Consider the following 19,718-nt stretch of genomic DNA (forward strand, 5'->3'; position numbering starts at 1 on the left):
CTAAGCGAGAGCCCCCGAAGAGCTGCGATTACGGTCGTTCCATGATCAAGGTCATGCTTTGGAGCTACTGGCTGGGAAAGGCTAGAGAGAGAGAACACGGCGGGAAGAGATTAGGACAGTTTCTTTCCTTCCGAATGTATATATGATCGAGCTTCCTCGGGTGCTTAAGGCTGCAGGCCTTACCCCAAGAGGTTCCGAGGGAATATGGACACATGAATTGGTATTTTGTGGAGGCTCTCCAGGTAATCCTGATGCCCGTGACGCAGGACGGCCCTCCGGAAGAAGCCAGACTGGAGGCAAGGACTTTGGCCAACAAGCGATCTCAATACCCAAGGCGAGGGCAGCCCGGGGGGCTCAGTGGTTTAGCGCCGCCTTCGACCCAGGGCGTGATCCTGGAGACCCTGGATCGAGTCCCACATCGGGCTCCCTGCATGGAGCCTGCATCTCCCTCTGCCTGTGTCTCTGCCTCTCTCTCCGTGTCTCTCATGAATAAATAAATAAAATATTAAAAAAAATTAATAAAAACCATTAAATTAAAAACAATTAATACCCAGGGCGAGAACAAAGGGGCTTTGCTTGTAGGACGGATAAAGGCACAGACACAAAAGAATTTTGAAGGAAGACTCAGCAGGACTCAGGCCACCTGGGCCTATAGGTGGGGAAGGATTCAAAGAACAGTTGGCTTAGAACCTGGGCCATCAGGAGCCCAAAGAGTGGAAGCCTGAGGCAGAGCAGATGTGTTAGGTCTTAACCATGAGCTCGGATCTGCCAAGTGAGTTTGGCAGTGTAGACGGCCGCAGGGAAATGTCCACCAGGTGGCAGGCAAAAGCACCAGGTGGGTGCAAAAGCCAAACTGGGTGACTTCCCCACGGTCACAGGAGACCAGTGTGGTCCGCATGATGTGCCGGTGCTTCAAACAGACGAACGGGGAGCGAGGAAACGGGGGCGGCGAGCGCATGGTTCTGCTCCAGGAGCGCTCGCTCTCGTCCTGTCCCCGGGTCCCCAACCTCCCCGCCTACCCCGTTACTCAGAGCCGGAGTCCTAAACCCGTCCTCAGCGCTCCTCCTCGTTTGCCCAGGTCCTCCGGGACTTGGCCCATCACCAACTCCATCCCATCCTTGAACGCGGCTCCCAGGATGGCTGGGACAGCCCTCCCGCTAACTCCCCGGGGTCCCCTTGCCCGCCCCACGCGGCAGGTCCAGGCCAGAGACGGCCCCGCAAGGCACGGGCGTCTGCTCGGCCCCCTCCCGGGCCTGGATGACTGTCCGTGGCTCTTGGCGCTGCAAGCAAACCTCCGCACGTGGCCGGGGGCCTGGGGCGGACCGCGGCTCCTTCAGGCCTCCCCTGCTCTCAGCCAGCCCGCCCTGCGGCAGCACAGCCCTCCTCCGCTCCTGTAACAGGCCTGCTTCTAATCTCTGCGTTAATTTTAAAGAACTGTCTTTCCCCGAGCTCCCTGCCCCCTCCCACCGCCCCCACGCGCAGGTGTGACGCCTGGTAAAGGCCGATGCGAGGCGGGCGGGTGCCGCGCCTCAGCCTCGCACCTGCTGCTTCTCTGCCTAGAAAGCTTTTCCTCCAGTCCCTGCGATTCTCACGCTCGCCTTTTCTTTTCTCTTTCACGTTCATGCTTCTTCTTTAGCATCTCATCCCTTCCTTCCGCAGAGAAGCTTTCCCTGACATCCTCGACTGCACCAGTGTCTCGAGGTAAATGCTCTCTTAGCGCTCTCGACATTTGTGATTTTACATCTATTCATGTGACGATTTTTTTATTCTTTTTTTTATTCTTTTTTTTAAAAAATTCATGTGACGATTAGAAAAATAATATCTTTCTCGTCCAGGACTCTGATCTCCATGGTTGGGGATGGGGTCGTGTGTGATTTGGCCCAACACGGTCGCCCCGACACTCATCACAGTGTCCAGTCCACGGTGGATGCTCAGCAAACATTTGTCGAATAAATGAAGGAGTAGCTGAATAAATGCAGGCATGAAATGAGGCCTGATCAGTTAAAAGCTAGCAGAAGGGAGGGTAGATATGTAATTTTTACTGTGGACACCTGATGAGCACATGGTTTGGGGTAAGACTCTCCTTCCGGTAAACAAAGTGCACCGCGGAGGGAATCAAGATCGCACCAGCCAGCTTTCCACACAGGCATGTAAATCAGAGCCCGGCTCCTATTTTTATGCCAGTTTTTTCACAGTTTCATCGCAGCAGACTTCCAGATCCACTTGTCGGGGGGGACAGGCCTAGGAGAGCGGGGAGCGGGGTGTCGTAGCCGGTCTCCGGCCTGCGGTCCTGGTACCGGGGCCACTGATGTGTCTTATGCACCCAGAGAGGATTTCTCAAATTCGGTGACACATTATCTAAGCCTTCCTCCTCCTTTAGGCATGAACTTTCTCTCTCTCAACTGTGGTTTTTTTTTTTTTTTTTATTCATTCCAACAGAGAATTGAGTCCTGTACTGTTCTATTTTTGTGTTTTTAAAGCAAACAGCTACCTTGAGTTGTCCACACAGGAGCCCCACATGACTGTTGCCAAGCACCACACAGGATCAAATAAACCGCCGGGAAGCTGTCATCGGTCGTCCCCGCAGAGAGGAAGAAACTGGATCAATCCTGTCAGACTTTTGCCTCTAAAGTTAGGCATTATTTTCTTCCAGGTTGCTGTTTCTTTTTGTTTTTGTTTTGTTTTGGTTTTTTGTTTTGTTTTGCTTTTTTTTCCCCTTCTTTTCTTTATTTGGAATATACCAGGAAATGAAAAAAAAAAATCCCAAGACGATCAGGGGCCCCAGACTACAGAACTGCAGTCCCTGGGAGGGAATCTCGGGTCACGTTGATGGAGCTGCAAATACTTCACATGGTCAGAAATTCTCAAATCCTTTTACAAAGCCCAACTCAAGACATTCATGAATCATCTCTTGGGCAATATTCATCGCTTCGCGTGGGGCTCCGGGGGGCTCAGCCCAGGCCCTGAGCTCAGCCGGGATCGAGCCCCGGGGCAGGCTCCTCGCCCAGCAGGGCCTTTGCTCCAGGATTCCTTCTCTCCCTCCGCCCTTCCCCTTGCTTGTGCTCTCTCTCCCTCCCTCTCTCTCTCTCTCTGATAAATAAATAAAATCTTAAAAAAAAAAAAAAAAGATTCACCAGTGCTTCTGTGTCTGCCTCACAAAGTGCTACATGCAGCAGGGCCAGAATGATCTTCTGCATCTAAGGAAAGCAACAAAGATCCTAGGTTTGCATTTGAATTGCCTTAAAAAAAAAATTCCTAAGAGTTTCACTTTGAGACATATTTCACTTTTGTGCCTAAGAGTCACGGAGCCAGATGCTTGACCTCCACTAGCTTTCCAGTAAAAAATTTAACGATTAAAGGACTTAAAGAGTCTAACCAAACTCACTATTTATAAAGTCCCGAACTATGGCGCAGAGTACAAACGGATTCCCCAGACACGTGTAGGGTCGCGAGGGCTTTATTTCGCCGAACCTCCCAACGGACTCCTCCTCTGGCCGGAGCCTACCTGCACTGGGCTCATAAATCACTTCCAGCGACACAGTGTCTCTGAGTAACGTGCCCCGGGGATAAGCAGGCAGCGTCCTCACTCGCGAGTCCCCTTTCCCTCCTCCTCCCGCGAGAGACCGTCTGCACCAGGGGGCACGGAGGGGATCAAGCACAGACCTGCGCCTTTCCAGAACCTTCCATCTCCAGCCACGCCGCCTGGTAAATAATGACACGACATTCACCTGGTTTCCCCTATACGGCTTGACCGCAGGGAATGGGGTGAAGAGTGTATATCAATCCACAGGTCACCTTTAACAAAAATCCTATATATTCCATGCATTTCTGTTCACGTAAGAATCATAAATGCGTCGTGTCTGCTCTCAAGGAGTTTACGACCTACTTACCGGGGCTAAAAATCGTACTGGAAACATCAGCTACGGGTTTTACTACTGACCTAACTGTTCTTATTTACGCGGTGGGTTTGCTGAGAGCTGAAAGGGAGCTTCCGTGTCCAGAATATTCTGGAGTTTCAACAGCAAGGTGACCAGGAAGCGGCAGGTGGCATCCGTCCGACATTTTCCCCATTTGGTACAAATGCTCGTGTGTGGAAACCAAAGGCGCTGCCTGGTGGTAGGAGCACCTTCTCTCTCCCAGGAAGTCAGCAGGCCTGACACTTGGACACCCGATTCAGAGCCCCCCTCCACCCGGGCTGAGGTTCTCACGCAGCTCGTCTGTCACCCTGGCTTCCTCGGGCTGAGGGGTTTGCTCTCTGGGGCCATCAGACTTGGCGGCGGCTTCGAATCAAGGCCCCACCACACTCCCGAGAAAGAGGGTCGAGGCCGTGAGCACACGTGCGGAGAAGGGACGGGCGACACCCGCAGAAGCATCTGGAATAAGCCAGAGACTATGAGGAGGAGGGGTGGGGGCTGGGCGGGAAGTTGGTGAGCACAGGGCAGGCCTCCTGCTGCAAGGGAGCTGCACCGTGTCCTTGGGCCCGTAGGTCACAGGGATGCTCAGCGGGGTGGTACGGACCCTGCCCCCTTCGTTCCCTGGGGAATCGCAGCATCGGCTCCAGGCCTGGAGGCTGAGCTGTGACCCGGCCCGACAGCCCCAGCGTCCCCCGGGGAGGAGCCAAGGGCCGGGGGACGGCGGCCACGGCACAGCGGGCTGGGGGCAAACAGGAGCAAGTCCTGTGACGGCTTATTTATTTATTTATTTATTTATTTATTTATTTATTTATTTTGATTTATTCATTCCTGAGAGGCAGAGAAAGACAGAGAGAGAGAGAGAGGCAGAGACCCAGGCAGAGGGGGAAGCAGGCTCCATGCAGGGAGCCCGACGAGGGACTCGATCCCGGGGCTCTGCAGGCAGGTGCCAAAGCGCTGGGCCACCGGGCTGCCCCTGTGAGGGTTTAACACAAAAAAAAATCAAATCCTGAAAACTCTGTGACGTTTTTAGGACAACGGCATGTGCAGCATGTGCACGCCGCTGGGGCCGGGCCGTGGGTTCCGCTGGGCCCGGCTGCCCTTGCATGGATTTGAGGAATGACGAAGTATCTAAGGGAACACAAGCACACGCACTGTCGGGAGTGACACAGCCCGACCCTCAAGAGCCTGAAATCCTCGAGGCTGTTTGGCGTCTGACGAGGTCCTGAACCAACCAGAGGAAGATGCGGCCTCTGCAGCAGGTGCCCGCTTGAGGCCGTCTCCCGGCGGCCTGGCGGGCGGCGCGCACTTTACCTAAGCCACGAAAGGAAACGGAGTTCTTTGCCGTAAGAGACCAGTGATGTTGGGCACCTGGGCGGGGGGGGGGGGGGGGGGGGGGGGGGTGCTCAGTAGGTGAGCGGCCGCCTCGGCCCAGGGCGCGACCTGGGGTCCCGGGATCGAGTCCCACATCGGGTCCCGCAGGGAGCCTGCTGCTCCCTCTGCCTGTCTCTCTCTCTCTCTCTCTCTCTCTCTCTCTGTCTCATGCATAAATAAATAAAGTCTTTTTTTTTTTTTTAATAAATAAAGTCTTTAAAAAATAATAATAAATACAAAAATAAAAATAAAAACTTCCCCTAATCATGGGCAGCTTAGTCACGGACTACATTAAAGCAGGCCGGTCTGTCGTCCGGTTCCGGAGGCATCTCTGCGGCCGAAGGGACAGTGAATCTCCGTAGTTTGGTACGGGAGTCTTTGCCCTTGAGCAGCCCGGGTGGCTCTGACCCCTGGGTGTTCCTGTCTGTCCAAGGGAAAGGTCAGTACCTGTTACTCGACTACCCCGTGAGGCTAAGACGACGATACCGATGAGAACCCTGTTTTGTGAGCACGTCCCCTGTGCCGGGTGCCCTAGCGGGGCTCCGGCATCTAGGATCACGTCCCTAACCCCAGAGGTCAGTGCGGTGACTGAGGCTCCCCAAGACTCTCAGAAGTCGCCCCTAGTCACAGAGCTCTGCGTGGAGAAGGTGCGACTCAGGTCGAGCCTGGCGTCCTTGCCATGTACCCCACCTCCTGTCTAGGCCACAGAACCCTCTACGAATGCCCGACGTTATTATTTGTACGTGTTTTGGACAATAAGACCCTCAGAGCCCACCCGAGTTATCTGAAGACACTGGGGACCTCCGGAGAGGTCGGGGTTAACGAGACCACGACGGCTCACGCTGTCCTGGGAGCGACGAGTGACCCGTGAATGGCCGGGACCGCTCTTAGTCATCGGTGCTCGATTCCTGTTGCCAAATACAGTCCCGGGGCGTGTTGCTCACAAAGGGTGTGACCCCACCCGTATGTCCCAAGCTGCTGCTGCCACCCCCTGCCACCGCAAGCAAAGAGCAGAGGAAAGCTAGAAGAGGTTTAAGCCCGCGGTGACCGGTCCCGATCTGAGAGGATGTCTCTTTGAAAAAGAAGTCCTCTTCGGATAAGATCGAATTCAGGCAAATTGAATTTTTATTTGCTCTGACATAGATTGGAATCAGTGATGTGGTATTTTTTTCCCTTCTGTGTAGAGAGGAGGAAGGAAATCATCTCGATAAATCTCCTTGACTTTCCTCAAGGTGTTGGGCCTCTTTCCCTTTGGAACGAGCCACGGGGCACATGGACAGAGCCCGGCCCTCGGGCTGGGGGCCTCCTCCCTGTGCGTGGGGCCTGGTGCTGCTGGCGGAGGTTGGCGGGGCCGGCAGCAGCTCCTGCATTCACCGGCCAGTCACTCATTGGCAATCGGTGCAGCAGGCACAGCCGGGGGCACGACCAAGTCCCCGTCCCAGAGCGTCTGTTCTAGCAGGAGCGATACACACACTCAACGCACACCAGGGTGGACGGGGCTTGGGGAGAAAGCAGGGGCTGGGATAGGAAGCCTGCAAGAGGACGAGAGAGAAGGGGCTCTTAGGGAAGCGTTCTCTGCCAGAGGGACATCTGGCAGAGACCCGAGGGAAGGGGGAGACTGAGTCCTGCGTAGTGGCCATAGGCCCTGGGTGTGCAAGTTCACGGCAGGTTGGAGGGGGAGCCGGGGCGCCAGCGCAGCTACACAGAGCACTCACGGGAGGACCGGAACCCGGGACCCATCGCGCGTGGGCTGTGCACACCCAGGATCCGGCTTCGCTCTGCCACCCGAGATGGAAGGTTTTCCGGCAGGAGATCCTGTGACTTGGCTGCAGCCCCGAACGACCCCTGGCAGGGCAGAACGTGGCCGCGGGAGCAGGGTGGTCACTTGCCCAGCGTGTTAGCCGTGGGCGTGACAACCGAGCTCTAGGTCCAGCTGGAAGATGGAAGCAATGGGCTTTCCTGTTACACATGAAGGGAAGAAAACATCGAAAGAGGACCCAGAACGTGTCTTCTGAGCAAGTGGAGGGAGTTTTCATTTACGCACATGGGGAAACGGCGGGAGAAGCACGTGTGTGGAAAGTCAGAAATCCGACTTCCAACGTGGCCGCGCGAGGTGCCCGTGACACCCCGAAGTGGGGGTGTTATATAGTTGAGCTTGTGACGTTTAGAGGTTCGGGGACCGTCCAGGTTAGGGCTTAGGATCTGTTCTCTCTGTGTGTGCACAGTTCCTAAGGTCTTGAGATGAGGGAGTGAGCGAAGATGAGAGATTCACAGCTGAGCCTCGGAGGCTTCCACACGTGAAGATTTAGAAGAGAGTCAGGAGCCAGCAAAGGAGACGAAAAACTCTCTACCTATAAAGTAGGGAGAATTACACCCTCACGCTCCTTTCCGAGACACCCGGGCTAAGACGGAGGAGCAGTCCGTCTACTAGGAAGGGTGATGCTGAGCTTTCCTTGATGCTCCAGCTTTCCTTGATGCTCCAGCCAAGAAACCCAAGGAGAAAGGGGCCGTAATGGGGACAGAGCCTGTGTTCCCAGTCCTGCTCAGACCAGCAAATGACCTCAGAATCTGGGGTGAGATAAAGTGGATGATATGAATGATATGATGATATGATTATGATGATACGGTGCTGGGAGAGATGGCAACATGGTTGCAAAAGGAGATGAAACTGTCTCGTCTCCCTGTGACTATTATTATAAAGCTGGGCTGTGAAAATATTTAGTGACCCTATAAATGAAAAAAAGAATAAAATACACCAATAATACACAGTAAGATAACTTCTAACTTTTTGACATACCATTTCTGTAGTATTTCCACATGCACACACACACACACACACACATACACACAAGTATACGAGGATTATATTGCATTTACATTTGAGTCTTTTTAATTTGAAAGAATAGCAAGACTGTTTTGGGAAGATTCATTTGTTATCCCCTTTTGGTAAGAGGACAGAGCTGATCAAAGAGAAGATTGTGTTAGTTTGAGAAATGTCTGGTCCGACACCAACCGGTAAAGTACAATGACGCGTGCGTGTGTATACGGGAGGCCCGGAGTGTGAGCGTGAGCGTGGACTCGGTGATTTGTGTCGTGGTGACTGGTGCGGGCTGGCGGGGCTGGCGGTGCTACCCGGGAAACAAGGCTGACTCGAGCTTCGCTTATTCCGCATGTCAGGCGGGCTCCGGACGCGCTTTCTGGGCAGCGGGCGAATGCGGGTGCTTCGCTACCAGACGTAGCAGAAACCGAAAGGGAGAAGTCTGCGTAACGCTCTGCTCGCTGTCTACTGGTCTGAAGAGGTAACGAAATCAATTTATGATACAAAGTAGGTTGTTTCGGCTAAATTACTCACTTTGGCTTTCCCCACAGCTCACACAAAAAAATAAATTCCATGACCCCCCCCCCCCCCCCGCCGTTTTTCATGTTGTAGGGTCTACTCTAGACACATATACCAGAAAGCTCGGATACAGGAACTCCTTCGGTAAATCTGTGCACATTGTGAAAGGTCATTTTAGTTTATCAGTAAAAAGTGTCGTGAGCAGGATGACAGCAAAAATCATTTCTCCCATCGACCACTTTTATGATGAGGACTGCCTCTAAAGTGCACGATGGGGTGACACTCGGAGGACACTGTAAGAGCAGAGCCGGCGAAAATGTCTCTCAAACAAATGAAATCCGTGAAAACAACAGAAATGACAGCCAGTTGTAAACTTCTGACAGCAGTACGTGTGTGTGTCTGTGGGTCCCGAGCTCTGCCGTTAAGGGTTCTTGGCTGGTGAGCACAGGGGGCCAGAGAATGGGGCTTATAAGGTCAAGGTCGCGGAGCCCACCGGCCACACAGATGCAGAAAACTGTCACCGGCACCAACTGCACCAGACTCTCCACCCTCGTTCCAGGGATGTGCGTCCTGGTCCCACGGAAGCCGGAGCCGCCCGGGCTGCCCCAATGTCAACCACACTATTAGGGAAAACAGACACACAACTTCAGGAACCTCTGCGGCCCCTACAGGGCAGCTCCCACCTGCGGGCAGGTGCACAGAGGCCGCAAGTGGATGCAATCGGGGGCTCAGGCCAGGGAGCTCCTGGGTCTCGGGGGTGGGCAGCTGTCACCCCTGGGTCCTGCGCCACATGGCGGGGGGGCACGGCCTCACCGGGAGACCCTGCGCTGCATCCTCCCTGCATCCTCCCTGCATCCTCCGTGCATCCTCCGTGCATCCTCCCTGCATCCTAGCCAAGTCGGTGCCTCCGGGCCTCGGGGTTTTCAAAGCCAAAAGCAACGTCCGCGCCCCTTGGAGTTTGCGAGGTGCCGGGGCAGGGCCCACCCGCTCCTGCCGCGCGGCCCGGGTCACGCGCAATGACGGACACGAGCCCCGCGGGCCGGGCGGGGACGCAGCAGCCTCCGAGCCCCGCTGCACACCTTGCTGTGACCTGTGGGCCTGGGGCCAGCAGCCCCGGGGCGGCGCGGGGGCGGGCGGGCGCGGGCGGGAGCTCTGCGGCTCCCTCCTCCCTCCGCCCGCGGGGCCGCCTCCTCCGGGAAGCCTCCCGGGCGCTCAGCGAACGGGGCCAAGGGGGCCCTGACCCGGCCCCGCAGCCCGGCCGCCTGCGCCTCGGGGCCCCCAGCCCTCCTCCTGGCCGCGGGGGCTGCACCTGCCGAGGCTGCACCTGCCGGGGCCGCACCTGCCGGGGCCACACCTGCCGGGGCTCCACCTGCCGGCGCGCACCGCAGCCGCCCGACCCCCCGCGGATGAATTACAGCTCAGGGGGTCCCGCGCGGGGTCCCTGCGCCCCGACACCGGCCCCACGACCGCTCCCCCCCAGTCCTCGGCCCCGCAGCCCGCTGCCCCCTGTGACCTCCAGGGCGCGCGGGCACCTCGGCGGCTGCACCGGCGGGTCCCGGGGGACCGGCCCCCCCGCGCATCCCCCCCCGCGCATCCTCCCCCGCTCATCCCCCCCGCGCATCCCCCCCCGCACCTGGCGGCGCATCCTCGCACCTGGCCGCGCGCCCCTGCACCTGGCGGCCCCCGCGCACCCCGCGCACCCCCGTCCCTCCCCGCCCCGCCCCTCCCCGCCCCGCCCCGGGCCCCGGCGGCCCCGCTCCCTTTGTCCGCCCCGCGGACCCTACCTCGGCCGTCACATCGCGCTCGGCAGCCGCCGTGGGTGGGCGCAGCCCGGCCCCAGCCCCGGCCCCGGCCCCAGCCGCAGCCGCAGCCCCAGCCCCAGCCCCAGCCCGGCCGGAGGACGCGGAGGCACCGGCGCCCACGGCCCGCGGAGCAGGAGCAGGAGCGCGGGGCGCGGAGGGCGGGGCGCGGCAGCCTGCGGCGGGAGCCCGCGGGACCGGGCGGCGGCCGCGCTGATAGGTCGGGGCCGCCCCCCCTCCCAGCCGGGGGACCCGGGCACGCCCCGCGCGCACCCGTCCGGCGGGCTGGGGAGGCTCCTGCTGCAGATGGCTCTCGCACCTGGGGCGGCACCTGCGGCCGGAGCCGCTGACTCCCGGGCCCCAGCTCTCCCCTCGCACACGGGCGTGCCCCCCCCGTGGGAGACGCCCCTCCCCAGGACGAGGCCGGGGCAGGGGCGACCCTTGTGCCAAATCTCAGGGGAGAGCACGTGGGCTCCACGGATCAAGGAGCGCGGACGGCGCAGCTTGGTGCCAGGGGCTCAGCAACCGTGTGTGCACGGAGGTCTGTGTGCAATGCGGTGCGAGCACACAGAGGAGAGGTCCATGTGTGGAATGCTGTGTGAGTGCACGGAGGAGAGGTCCGTGTGTGCACCCCTGTGGAGCACTGGAGGAGAGGTGTGTGTGCACCACCGTGCGAGCACCTGGAGGAGAGGTGTGTGTGTGCACCGCCGTGTGAGTGCATGGAGGAGAGGTATGTGTGTGTGCACCCCTGTGCGAGCACACACAGGAGAGGTCCGTGTGTACACCGCTGTGCAAGCACCTGGGAGAGAGGTGTGTGTGCACCACCGTGTGAGTGCCTGGGGAGAAGTGTGTGTGGGCACCACCCTGCGAGTGCATGGAGAGGTGTGTGTGGGCACCACCCTGCGAGTGCATGGAGAGGTGTGTGTGGGCACCACCCTGCGAGTGCATGGAGAGGTGTGTGTGGGCACCACCCTGCGAGCGCACCGGGGAGAGGAGGCGGCAGGGTGACCCACGCGGCAGCCAGGGTCCCGGGTGAGGGAAGAGGGCGGGCCCCCAGGACGCTAGAGGTGCTACTCAGAAAAGTCGCTCAGTAGTTTTCCAAATAGGGAAACGGAAAAAGTTGGTGGGAAGGGGTGGGCCGGGGCAAGTCCAGGCCCAGGGGAGCCCTCCAGGCTGCTCCCCTCCCTTTGCCCCTCCCAGCCCGGCCTCAGCAGTTGCTATGGCAACCGAGAGGCGGCCGCAGGCAGGGATGGGGGGCAAGGCCGAGCTGCCTCACCCCAGCTGGTCCCGTGGCCCTGTCACCCCCAGCTTCCTCCCCTGGTGTGTGAGGACCTACTGATCTGTCTAGACGCCTGAGGAAAGAAAGCCACTCTTGTTACTTTCTCTCTCTCTCTCTCTCTCTCTCTCTCTTTTTAAACTCCTGGTTGTCCGTGTGAAGATGCCCCGATTGCATGTGAATTTTGTTATTACTCGACTGGTCGCAGTGTCTTCCCGGGAACACGCTGTGATTTAGTGGGGACTCTCCCTGTGTCACAGCCCGTAACCACGTTTCATCCCCAATGAGCATCCTCACAGCGGCTTCTGTGACGCAAAACCAAAGTCACAAAACACTGTAATTTGAATTTCAATAAATAATTCTGTTCCCGTGATGTTGGTAGGACAGAGAAGTTGCTTACTTTTTTCCCCATTTTTCACATTTGCAGTTCCTGAAGGGAGGGGGGGATTTTTCCATATCCCATGTCCAAAACCTTTCATTAGCCTCGTGATCATGCAAAAGAAACGATTTCTTACCAGACTGATTAAAATGTCACAGCTGTGAGGAGTCTGGGGAATCGGCAATCATCATCCTCAGTGCCTCAGTGTCATAGTTTGTAATTGGTGTAAGTGGCACCACCGAAGGGAGAACACAAAAATTCCAAAATAAAATTGTTGGGAGGCAATTCTTCAGGATTTTATCAAAATCCTCGTCTTGCACAGGCAGGCATGTCATCCAAACATTTGCAATCGAAGGAGGATTATTTGGGGGGATAAAGGATCTATGATACTGTTTTTTTTAAATGATGAGAGTAGTGTTATAAATTGAATATCCCGGGTAGTTTTTTCCGATGTAGGAAAGTATTTAATGTTAATGGTGCTTCAGGGGTCGCACGGCGCCAACACCGTGTACGGTTTGGGGGGCAGGAGGGTGTAGCTGGATCTTGGATCCCCACCCCCCCGCGTCCCACCTGAGGTTGATTCAGGAGCAGCTCCTCCTACAGGAGACAGGTGGGCAGGACTTGGGTGGCGGGAAAGGGCGGACCTGGGGCCGGGGCAGCAGGTGCTGCCTTGGGGAGGCCTGTCCCTCGCAGAGCACAGGTCGCATGAGCTCCCTGAAGCCGGACGGGGTCCTGACAAGACGGGTCAAGTGGCTGAAGGTGCTTTGTTGGGGGTCGTGGAGGAGGACCAGGGCACGAAGACAGGAAGCAGAAGGGAGGGAAGGTGGGTAGGCCCAGACGGAGCGAGGGAGGGCGGAGGGAGTGGTTTCCCCAGGAGGCTCACTGTTCACCAGAGGACACAGCTCTGGAAAGAGGAGGATGGACTTTGCCCCCCCCCCGACTGTTACCCACTTGGCGTCTTGTGTGAAAGGGGCTGCCCATGTGGTGATGCTGCAGCCGCAGTGACCATGGACAGAGGTGGGATGGGGGGGAGGAAGGCCGCCGTGTGTGCTGGTCCCACTCGAGCTGCAACGACGAGGGCTCCAACAGGCAGGGGTCCGTGGGAGGACAGGGAGGGAAGGGCGGGCAGGACAGGCCATGGGGCGGGAACACGGGAGGTGGAGGACAAGGTGTCCTGTGGGATCACGGGACAGACTCCCCTCCTTGTTGCCCTGTGTCCCGGATCCCATTTGAGTGCCGGGTTCACGTGAGTCCTGCCTGGGATAGAGCTTCAGAGACTCGGAGTGTTTGGAGTTCACACCTTTTTCAACAAGAGAAAAGCTTCTGCTGAATGTGTTGAAGAGCCTGTGGTACCACTTGGAAGCCGCCGAGCCGAGGGTTGAGCCAGTGGCTCTGAGCTTTACCGATTTGGATGGTTCCCTGCAGGACGAGGGCTGGGGCAGGAGCAGCACCCAAGTGGTATTCGGAGCTGAAGCGCCAAACCCGTTCAGCCGGAGGACCCCGCACCTCTGACTTGGTAACGCTCTCAACGGCATCTGCTCCCTGAATGCACGTAAAAAACTGGTTCTGGAAAGAATCTGTGTGTGTTAACAAATATCAGGTGGAGACGGGGAGCCTGGGCGGGAGGCACGTGGTCCCACATGCAGAGAATTTGCAGTCCACACACGCAGCCTGCAAGTGAACAGTTCAATGAACGGAACGATGAGTGCATAATCCCATTATGAGTCATCACTGATAAAAGAAAAAAAAATTGATACGTAACCAGAAAGTGCAGCGATCTGCTGCAGATGCAAGAGCTGATTCTACCCGGGAGCACACGATTCCTGCTCCCAGTAACTGCTCTTCCTCGGCTCTGACTCTTCTTCTAGGAACAGCAGGAAAGTCACTTTAGAAACCACTTCCTTCCTGTCGTATTCCTGCGAATGCTCACGCTGACTCACTGCGACGTCCAAGTTTAGATCCTTGAAAGAGACGTTCTCTAGTATAAATGTGGAATTTTGGCCCTAGAAAATAATGGCAAGAAATCAGTTGAAGACAATGTGACATTTGAAGCACAGCCAAGACGCAAGGAAACGCCTTTCATCGGTCCACATCGCTTTTCACGAAGGAATTGCCTTCACATTAGAGGTTAAAAAAAAAAAGTTCAGAAAGGAAATGATCATTTCTAAAGCTAAGCTTTACATTTATATATATTCACACACACCGTGTTTGATCATCAGGATAAAGCGACCGGAAGGCAGGGCGGATATGAATCGTCCCATTTCCATCTGGAGCGGCTGAGGATGAGGGAGGTCAAATGGTTTCCCCAAGACCATAGCCTGTAAGTAGGTCTGACGCAGAATCCGGAGCGATTTTTACTTGCTGAAAGTCTGCACCTTGCTCCAAGATTCCTCCTGACGTATTCACAGATAGAAGCTCTAGAAGAATTTTTTTTTAACCATTTTTTTATAAAAACGTAGAAACAGGAGTGTACTGTCATACCTTTCTTTCTTTCCACCTGGCGTAAATTCATGCCTGATTTTGCACTTCCTATTTACAGCTCTTTATGATTTTAAGGTAGAGTTGGTAAACTCTTTAAAAAGATAAACTGTAGATTTTTACAATCCTGCCAACTACAGAGCATGGACACTTAGGATGATTCCATGTTAATGGCAGCAGCTGAACAAGATGCAATGATCTACGGGCCGATAGGCACAAACCCACCTAGGAAGGCCATGATTTGGGTCCTCTTCTTGGATTCTTTTTTTTTTTTTTTAAGATTTTGTTTATTTATTCATGAGAGGCACAGAGAGAGAGAGAGGCAGAGACCCAGGCAGAGGGAGAAGCAGGCTCCATGCAGGGAGCCCAACATGGGACTCGATCCTGAGACCCCGGGGTCACGCCCTGGGCTGAAGGTGGCGCTAAACGGCAGGGCCACCGGGGCTGCCCTTCAAGTCTTTTTTTAATGGATGCATATTTTGTCATATGGATCTTCCCTCATTTAAAAAAAATTTTAAAAAGTCTGTAATTGAGCACACGGGTTATTATTTTTCCTAGCATCCTGCTTTCCTGAAGGGCTTTCTACATGAACCTCAGGTTGCGTCTCTGGTGACGCGTGCCTAGGACAGATTTACTTATCTGCATCATCGGCCCGAAGTGCCTGAGCATCTCCCAGGCTCTTGGTGCATTTTGCTAAGCTGCTCTCTTAGAAGGGGCACCGCGTCCCCCCCACTCGTGCCAGGGTGGCCCTCGGGGGGGGGCAGTCATGCTTCCCTCTTTCACACATGGCCGTTCCCCTTTCCTTTGGCTTTTGGGACTGGGGTGGAAGTCAGGAGTCAGGCAGAAGTGGGGAAAAGGGAGGAGCAAGGAAGAGGGTTGCTCGTGTTGGAATCCTGTTTCAGTCTCCTGAGGTGGAAATGTTTCCATCCCTGGGGTAGGGGGCTTCAGAGTTGGGGGCATCCTCACGCTGGTCCTACTGCTCGGAGCACTGTCCCTCCCATGTGGCCTCTGAAGCTTGGGGCGGTCCCCCTCCCGGGAGGCGCTGTTGGGGTCACATACCCAAGACTGAAATCTGGTGTATCTTCCCAGAAATCAATTCCCTTGAAAATTTTGGAGGCGGGAGTTTTGAACTTGCATGTTCTGTGAGGTTTGTAGCACAGCTATGAATAAGTAGAAATGCTTTCCCACATCATTAGACCTGGAATTTTTTAGGTTAATCTCGGCAAACAGTATCTTCAGGAAGTGGAAATCAGTGGAAATCTGGAATTTTCTTTGTCTTCAAGGAACCCTCCAGGGATTCATCAAAATGCGCAGGGGATATGCCCTTAGCGAGAAGCGCGGGTGCTCGTACAGAAGGGTGGGAGCGTGCGATGTCTTGGTAAAGAAGAGGGGAACTTTGTTGCTAATTATATGAAAATGGAGCTTGTTACCTTTCTAAGAATTGAGTAGTTTGGGGACGTCATATGTACAAAAATAGCTGCCACACGAATCAGATCAACATCCTGCCAAAATTTCATTCAATCAAATCTTAATTTACACAGGAGTTAGTGGTTTAATTCCTGCCAGTGAAGAAACTGAGATTGTGTGTGTATTTGTGTGTCTATGAGAGAGAGAGAGAGAGAGAGAGAGGTTTTAATGCTATTCCTAATTTACCTTTTAAAAGTATAATAATTCTAAAATCATGTTTGCAACTGGGATTGCTGACTGGTAGTTAAACAGACTACAATTTAGAATTTTTAGACTTCAATTGTTTTTAGAGAGAGAGAGTGTGTGCACATGCGCAGGGGAAGGGAGAGGAGAGGCCGACTCCCCACTGAGCAGAGAGCCTCATGTGGGGCTGACCCCAGGACCTGGGACCATGACCTGAGCCGCAGGCAGGCGCTTAACCCCCTGAGCCACCCGGCATCCCCGGATTATATACTCTTCTTAGGTGAGCCTGAAATATTGGAGAATATGCAAGTTAAGGAAGGAAATTCACAATAACCGGAAACCACTGACTCGTGTCGGAACTGACATCCCTGCAGCTCGCCGCAGAGTGCTTGGTAGCAGCACGGCCGATAACATTACCCAAGTACATCTGGTAAATATGTAATAAAAAGCTGTAGTCAATCAAAACAGAAGTATAGGATGTACCCAAATGTTTGCTTAAAATACGGGTTTATTACTATAGTGATGGAAAATGACCTTTTATCTTATGCAAGACAACACTGGATAAGTATTCCATGAAGTCATCACTTGGCAGGGAAATTTAAATACCAATCATTCAATTTTAGAAGGAAAAAAAAAATCCCCAGAACTTTGCCAACTAGAAACAAAGTCTTAGATTTACTATAATGCATTGCATTGTCACAATCAAGCCAATCAAAGGTGCCTGATGTTATCTAGAAGTTCAAAGCTTTATCTTTTCTATTCGCTTTGAAGGATGAAGCTCATGAGATAGAAGATAACTTGGTAAAATCTTAACTACGGGCATGGCCAGGGGCTGTTTGTGAAAATTAGAAAAAAGATGTATTTTCATCAGGACACTTGTGAACCACTTAGTAGAAAATTGTATTGATAAGTCGACAAAAAAAAGAAGAAGGAAAAGGAGAAGAAGGAGAAAGAGAAGAGAGGAGGAGGAGGAGGAGGAGGAGGAGAAGAAGAAGAAGAAGAAGAAGAAGAAGAAGAAGAAGAAGAAGAAGAAGAAGAAGAAGAAAAGAAACAACCTAGAATTTCTATGAAATGAAGGGTAGCCCAGAATCCTAGAGTAGAGAACCAGCATGACCGCGTACCGGTGGCTTCGTATATCTGAACCGAGAAGAGGTAGCAGAGGAAACACAATGCTTCAAAATTTGTCTTTAAAAAAAAGAATGGGATTAACCCTACTGTCTTTTTTAATCTAAAAAAAATCGCACAGTACCTGACATACAGCACCGCATCCGTTTCAGGTGTGCAGCGTGACTCAGTGTGTGCTCGTGTTGCAAAACGACCACCACAGCAAGTCTAGGTAACAGTTATCGTACGTAGTTAAAGAATTAATTTTTTTTCTCGTGGTAAGAACTCTTTAAGATCCATTTTCTTAGCAACTTTCAAATATGTGCACAACGCTCGTGACTATACTTGCCATGCTGTCCACGACACGCCCGCAATTTATTTTATAGCCACAAGCTTGTACCTTTCAACTTGTTTACCCATTTTTGCACCTTCCCCCAAAGCCCTAACAACCATTGGTCTGTATCTGTAAGCTTGGCTGTTTTTGATTTTGAAGATTTTATTTACTCATACGGGAAAATGAGAGAGAGGGAGAAGCAGGCTCCACAGAGGGAGCCCGATGTGGGACTCGATCCCAGGATCCTGGGGTCACGACCTGAGCCGAAGGCAGGTGCTCAACCGCTGAGCCCCCGGGCGTCCTTGGTGTCATATTCCACATGTAAGCGAGATTGTGTGGTGTGTGTCTTTCTCCTCTGACTTACTCACTTGGCACATATGCCCCGAGGCCCCTCCATGTTGTCACAGATGGCAGAGGCCCATCCTCCTTTACCCCGCGTGTCCCCCACTGTATCTACAGACCATGTTTTCATCTACTCATCCACCGAGGGGCACGCAGGTGGTTCCATATCTTGGCTGCTGTAAATACTGCTGCAGTGAGCGTGGAGGCGTTTCTCTGTTTGAGTGAGCACATTCATTTTCTTCTGAAAAGGACCCAGAAGTGGAATTGCTAGCTTGTATGATGGTTCTATTTTCAGTCTTTTGAGGAACTTCTATAGCGGTTGCACCGATTTAGGTTCCCACCAACAGTGCGCAAGGGTTTCCTTTTTTGCCGTATGTTCACCATTATTTCTTAGCTTTCTGATAATAGATATTCTAGGTTACAAGGCGGTATCTCATTGTGGTTTTGATTTGCGTTTTCCCGATGACGAGTGACGTTGGGCATCTTCTCATGTGCCCATTGGCCATCCGGATGTCTTTTTTTTGGGAAAGTGTCTATTCAAGCCCTCTGCTCATTTTTTAAATTGGATTGTTTTTGTTATTTAATTGTAGGAGTTTTTCTTTTTTTTTATCTTGGATATTAACCCCTTGTCATAAATGACTTGTGGATATCTTCACCCGTTAAGTAGGTTGGTTGCCTTTTCATTTTGTGGGTGGTTTTCTTACCCATACAAAAGCTTTTTAGTTTAATGGAGTCCCACCTGTTTAGTTTTGCATTTGTTGCCTTTGCTTTTGGTGTCAAATCCAACAAATCATTGCCAAGACCAATGTCAAGGAGATTACCATCTGTCTTTTCTTCTAGTTGTTTTATGGTTTCAGGTTTTACATTCAAGACTTTAATCCATTTTGCGTTCATTTTTGTATATGGTAAACTCTACTCTTTTCCTTAGATTTTCATGATAACTTGGATGTTAGTAATTACTCATTTTTATCTGATACTTCATTATTAGCAATATTAATTTCTGTGATATTGATTTGAAAACTAATGACAAAATACATGATGAAAAAATATTTAGTTAGCAATGTCCTTAGGAAAAACAAGAGTAAGTGCAAAAAACGTGTAGATGAACCGGAGATCCTAAGCCTATAGTAAGCTGAGTGCAGCTCACTTCTCCATTCCAGTCTCCAATCAGAAATAGTTCTGTGCGGATTTGGCCTTAAGCTCTGTTGGACGTCCCATGGGGAAAACGCCAAGGAATGGTTGCATGCCTGGAAACTAACTTCTAGAAGTCATGGGGTGGGCACAAGAAAATAGCATGTCCTAGAAGGCACGACCCCTGGGACCTATGAATTCCTAAGGAAGGTCCTTATTGGAATGTTTTTTTATATTCTAAGGAAAGAAACAGCAAAATGTTTATATGGGTTGACTCCTCTCGGGCCCTGAGCCTGGGAGACAGCACAGACGCATCTGAAAGAAAGGAGGCTCCTTTTGGGGGCCCAGGAGGCTTTCTGTCCACTTCTACACCTAAGGCCTGTGGGAGGAGAGGCCACTGCCCAGGAGTGCTGCTCCTTGGCTTCCCCGAGGATCATACATAAGCCCCAATCAGCCAGCAGAGAAAATAACAAATCCCTAAGGGAATTTAGCACTTAGAGAGAAAAAGATGATCTCAAACAAACTGCATAATGATGAGTAAAATAGAGCTTCCAGAGGAGACAAATAATATATTTACAGAGAGAGAGAGAGAGGGCATGTGGG

General features: G+C 53.3%; 1 protein-coding gene across 2 annotated transcripts in view; it reads right to left on the reverse strand.

The window, feature by feature from the left end:
- The window catches only part of KCNMB2 (potassium calcium-activated channel subfamily M regulatory beta subunit 2), a 201,109-nt gene extending 190,536 nt beyond the window's left edge, over positions 1–10,573 (reverse strand). For both annotated transcript variants that reach the window (XM_041731489.1, XM_041731487.1), the window contains exon 1: positions 10,407–10,573. The gene's annotated coding sequence lies outside the window, so the exon portion shown is untranslated. The remainder of the gene's footprint in view (positions 1–10,406) is intronic.
- Positions 10,574–19,718: the final 9,145 nt, after the last annotated feature.

This window comes from Vulpes lagopus, chromosome 17 (genome assembly GCF_018345385.1).
Source record: "Vulpes lagopus strain Blue_001 chromosome 17, ASM1834538v1, whole genome shotgun sequence".
Taxonomy (NCBI): Eukaryota; Metazoa; Chordata; class Mammalia; order Carnivora; family Canidae; genus Vulpes; species Vulpes lagopus.